Raw genomic sequence first — 6,000 nt, forward strand, 5'->3', positions numbered from 1 at the left:
CTTATAGAAGTTAGCTATGGTATCCATCATAATGTTTGTGTTTTCCTTTAAATCCAAAACTCCTCTACACCTCTCTAACAATTCTATTCATAGACCAAGAGCTTGGCAGTTTGCTTTACTAAACTGTGAAGTGGACAACAGCAAGGAAGAGGAGGCAGGGTTCCAGCACCTTTTCTTCTGTCGTTTTACTGGTGTGTCCTCACAGGCTTGTTTTGCCAAAGCACATGCCTGATAATCAATTGTCATGACCTTGCCTCTAACTGTAAGAGAGATCTTATTTAAATCTGCTTCTTCTTCCCGACTTAATTAGATGTCAAACACAGTTAAAATATCTGCTGCCTTGCTCTTAAAAATATTGCAGCAAGACCCATGAAGAGTTAAATCCCTGCCAACCTTAATTTCCCATGGTCACTTGTCTTCAAAGATCCACGATTAACTCTCTCTTTGCTCAGGTTGCCAAGATGAATTTTCAGGCAATCAGTGAGCTTGCTTTCTCCTTGTCATCCTGCGTGGTAGGAGATGAAAGAGATTTGATATGTTAAAGCAAAGGGAGCACCAAGGCTGCTTCTGGGATGGATGTGCTTACATAGCTAATAAGGCACCTCTACTTTCTAGGAAAAGGAACTGACTAGATGTTCTCAGAACCATCTGGAGAAGTGATAATATTAGAAAAATGGGGGTATTCTGGCTTCTCCTCTGAACCAGCCTGATTTAGAATCCTTGTGGGGGAAGAAAATGTGAGAAGGCTGTAAATCTCAGCGTCACGTAGAAATTATCCTCAAGAAGCATCCATGCGAGAGATGCTTTTGCCTTCCTTGAGTACGCCAACAGTAACTGACTAAATGTTCCACCCCTCCCCCCATTTTTAATTCCGTACATGATTGTCTACTTCCTTTGCAAAATTAGTCACATTTTACTCCTCTTATGAAATGCTAAGAAACCGTACGATCTTTCATTTGGGATGTGTGGTCCAGTGGAATCTTCAGAAAAAAAAAAAAAACTGGGTGAATCCCAAGAAGTGTGGAGGGGGGACTGGAAGTTTTAAACAAGTAACAAATGTTCCATCCCTCAACGTAAGTTTTTTTTTTTTTTTTCCAGTATGCAATGTGCCTGAGATTCGGAAGAAATCAAAGACACATGCAAGTATCAGTATGATAGTGTCCGGTGAATCCAAAGGTTAAATCAATGATTTTAACCTTCTCTTCAGAGGGAGGGCTGAGTAAACAGCACTTAAGTACAAGGATGGGAATTTCCAAGACCTTTTCCTTATCTGCACACATTTTTCTCTTCTCAGAATCAAGGTGGTTAGTTATTGGGAAAGTGAGATTATCTGTTAAATCAAAATTTTTATATATCTTTATGATATTAGAAGTCAATTTCCACTAATTAAAAATTTAAACAAAATTTTCCAAAGTTTCTGTATCTTTTGCTCTATATGTTATGATTAAATTAATAAGATTGCTGGCTTATCCAACTTAACTTTTTTCTGTGATGCAGTTGAAAGAACATTTACCAGAGAAATAGTAATATATGACCTAGGTGTGTGGCTATTTCCATAAATAAGCCATTATTAGAAATAAGCCTTCATATCTGGTATTGACACTTACTGTTGAATAAAGAATCAAAAGTGTGAAAAGTTTAAATTTTAATGATACAATTATTTTAAATGACATATTGCAAAATACATATCTAATATATAAATATTAGAGCAGTAGTTCTCAACCTAGGGATTTGACTGCTTTGAGCATCACATACCAGAATCCTGCAGATCAGATGATCATATGACTCCCAACGGTAGCAAAATTACAGATATGAAATAATAGCAAAATAATTGTATGATTGGGGTTCACCCTTACATGAGGAATTGTATTAAAGGGTCACAACATTAGAAAGGCAGAGAGCCACTGCATTGGAGTATTTTATATATGTATTTGTATATATTAGAGTAAGATCTGACCTTGTAAATCCTATTAAAACATTTCAAGTAGTTCTTAAGTATATAGTAGCATGATGTGAGATTTAGCTTACACTAATAAGCCCCTTACAGATAAAATGAATATAGAACTGTTCATATACAATACACAGAGGCACACACCAATGTACAGGATCACAGGGACAAATTCTTTTTACAGTTTTCTCAAATTATCACCTCACGTTACTGGTTCTTTGGCTTGATGAATCTTACTTAAAATAATCTTTTCTCACCAAATATTATTTCCTTCCAAATCATATTTTGATTGTGATGTTTTGAATTTAAGGTGATGAAAACTAGATTTTTGACAAATCAATTCAAGTGGTATGTCCTGAAAACATCATGAATGGTGAAATCCTGTAAGACACAAACATATCTTGTCATTCAACTCTGGTGACATCAAAGGAAAGTTCCTGAAACGCTCCAACTTGTGGCCTTTCTGTTAAAGTTGCCAAGCAGGTTGACCTTTGAAGTGAAAGAATATGCAATCCAGACTATAGGAAATAGGAAACCACTGGGCTGTGAAATCATTTCATAGACGCCTATAACCTAACAACTTGTAATAGTTACGCCTGAAGTCTGAATGACTTGGAAATGTGATTTCTGACTCTATCATCTTGGGTGTAAACAACAGGAATATTCTAGTAATTTAATGAACTCAATAGACATAGGTCTGTGGTGTCAAGTATTCTTTGTTTTCTGATATTTGTCACAATATAATTGACAGACAGTGCAATTTAGGATCATTTGTACTTAAAATATAAACTTATACTTTAGAAGTATGCAACCATTCAGGGATAAATTTGAACTGAGTTAAATGAATTGATTACCTACATCCCTATTTGACAAAAACAAGTTTAAACAGTTGCTATAGACATTATTAGTATGACTATATGACTGTCTTATAGACCAAATTTTGTATCATATTTCCAGATGTATAGTTAAAAATCCTATAATTTAAAAATTTCATCAACTTTAAAGGTGAGTAGATTTGTGGTTTAATTTCTTACCCAGATTTTCTCATTTAAACATCCATGTATAGCAGTTCCAGAGATCTTTTAAGTCAAAACTCAAGACTTTCTTAAAATTTTACCTTGAATTTAAGTCTTCTAAAGCTACCACTTTTAAAACAAATTTGGGGTTGATCATTACCTAGCAATTTTAATTAACTGAGTTCTCATACTATATCTTGACAAGGTACACGTACCAAACTTCAGGAAAGAAGTCTAGAGTCACGTGATCCATACCTAGCAAGTCATATATGTTAGCCGCCACGGCTACATCAGCACTGGGCTGAGTTTAACGCTTGGGTCAAAGCTGATTTGGAAAAGATCACCTAGTAGTTGTAAACAAGAGTTAGAACAAGTGAAACTCTAAATGGCCTTTACCCCTTTCTGACTTCCAAGGTGCTACTTACAGGGATTGCCAGAATTTGCAGTTCTAGGCTCCCACTAATAGGTGGCAGTAGCAATTTGTGACAGCTCTTCCCTTAGTCCAGAGCAGGCAGGCTGCTAGGATAAATACACACAGAGTAGCGGTGTAAAGGCCAAGCCAGGAAAAGCCAACACAGAGTCATGACATGGGACATGCGCTAAACAGGAGCCTCGGTGGTGGTAGAATTTACTAAGGCTTTGACGTGTTCTTCAGGGTGAACTTAGTAGCACCTTCCCCCCACTAAGAAGTGAGGGGCTGTAAGTAAGAAAGAAATGAGTACATTTTAATTTTAATGAGTACATTTTAATTTTAGTGATAATGATACAAAAATGTATCCATAAAATGTGAAACTAGCCAGAGATAGACAACCTAAAAAGTGAAATAGTGATAGCAGGCAAAAAGATTAGCGTGGGGCAGTTGTATATGTGTGATTATGTTTAATGTGTGTGTATGTGTGTTTAAAATTTACAAATGTAAATTTGTATGATGTGAATCATAAAATGTGCTTATAGGGAAGAATGAGCCTGCCTGTGGCACATTGTGGCCTATTATTTATAATTAGGAAATAACTAGCTGAGACTATAAAGTAATGTTTAGAAAACTACATTTTAGTTTTAACGTAATGACTTCTCTACATTTTACTGTGTTTTCATCTATTTTACAATCAAGCATATGGAAGAGCTGGTAATTCTATCTAAAACAAATAAGTCTGAATGTCTCCAGCTACTATCTCTTTCTGTTGCCAAGACATAAACATCTGTATAAATAGGGAATTCACACACCATTCCCAAACAGTAAAAAAAGCTGGACTCTGTCAAACCCAGGATAAGAAAATACACAATTTATACTGAACTAGAGAAGGAAGATAAGCAAAAATAAAATTCTGTTGATAAATAGAAAGAATGATTAGCTCTTGCTTCTACAATCTTAGTGGAAAGCCGAGGAGGGTCACTACCTCGGTGAGCCTTGCAGTGTTCTGAATGAGTCGCTAAGCTCGCGTTGTTGGGTGTCCTTTGCTGAAATGTGGCATGGGGAACAGTGTAGAGCAAACTTCCGGGTGACAATGCATAGCTGCAATCTCAAATTAGTCTGTAGATAAATTACATCACGACCCACTTGAGGGATCATAAGCAGACTAAAGAAATGCCGTTGAATATGTCAAATGAGTACTCACTTCTGCCGAAGTGCTTGCATGAATCCTCTTGCTTCTGCCAACACCGTACAGTTTGCAGGCTAAATGTTACTAGTTGGCGTTTTTAATCTCTTCTGTGTTAGAACGGAGTCACTCACTGTGGACTGATTTTGTACATTACCTGCTACCCTTTGTGGTCTACTCTGAAGTATGACTTTGCTAGATATAAAGAATGTGAATTGGTAGACAATTGGACAGTGGATTGAACAGTATGGTTGTGCTGGATACTTTTAATTGTTGAAGAGACCCAACCTGAGGAGAGTCTCTTTGAGACAGAGTGTCTCTGTGTAGCCCTGAGTTGTCTGAAACAACTTCTGTAGACAAGACTTGTCTCAGACTCAGAGACCCATCTGCCCCTGCCTCCCCAGTGCTGGGATTAAAAACAATTGCCTACACTGAACTGGCCTATGGCATGTCTACAGAGGATTCTCTTAATGAAGTTTTTGAATGTGGGATGACCCAGCTCACTGTGGGTAGCACCAATCTGTAGGCAAAGGGTCCTGAACTACATAAGATGGATGAAACTGAAATGAGCAGAAACTAGCAAGAAAGCCGGTGAGCATGTCTGCATTATTTTCTTCAGACTCTTAACTGTGAATGTTAGATGGCTATTTGAATTACCTGATTTGTTTCCCCCCAAATAATGGACTTTAACATGTAACTGTAAGGTGAAATAAATCCCTTCCTTCCCAAAGTTGCTTTGTTTTCTTCCCCAGCGTATTTTATAGAAGAAGTAAGGGTTGAGCTAGCTTCTAGGGTAGAGTGGTGCTTTATACAGATCAATGGCTCCTCATCAACTATGCTGGGCATCTCCAGTCATCCTTCTTCTTCCCTTGTCTTCATGTCCAACCACAGAGGACCAGCCCTTGCTCCAGCGGTCAGCTCTTGCTCCTGAGCACCTGCATTTTCAGGAGAGTGACTCTGGTGGAAAGGAATAACAATAATCTACAAAATGCATCTTTGTTGAAATAAGTGCAGCAGGGCTGTGTCCCCAGCACCCCAGCCGCCTGCTAGCTTATGCCCCGAAATAACAACACACAAACTGTATTCATTTAAACACCGCTTGGCCCATTTCTATCTAGCCTCTTCTCGGCTAACTCTTGCACCTGGACTAGCCCATTTCTAATAATGTGTGTAAGCACCCCAAGGTGCGCTTACAGGGAAGATTCTAGCCTACATCCATCCTGGGTCTGAGCTTCATGCATCTGCCTCAGAGCACAGAGCTATCGCATCTACCCGGGAGAGCTGAGCATGGCGTCTCTGCTCCAGAGAGCAGAGCTGTCGGGTCTGAGCTCACTTCCTCTTCCTCCCAGCATCCTATTCTGTTTACTCCTCCCACCTATGTTTTAACCTATCAGGGCCAAGGAGTTTCTTTATTGCTTAACCAATGAAATCAACAGAT

General features: G+C 38.3%; 1 protein-coding gene across 3 annotated transcripts in view; it reads left to right on the forward strand.

Moving 5' to 3' along the window:
* Sema3a (semaphorin 3A) overlaps window positions 1-6,000 on the forward strand; it is a 350,207-nt gene that overhangs the window by 149,135 nt on the left and 195,072 nt on the right. The window lies entirely within an intron of this gene.

This window comes from Alexandromys fortis, unplaced genomic scaffold, assembly GCF_014885135.2.
Source record: "Alexandromys fortis isolate MF-2015 unplaced genomic scaffold, M_Fortis_MF-2015_v1.1 scaffold_38, whole genome shotgun sequence".
Lineage (NCBI taxonomy): Eukaryota > Metazoa > Chordata > Mammalia > Rodentia > Cricetidae > Alexandromys > Alexandromys fortis.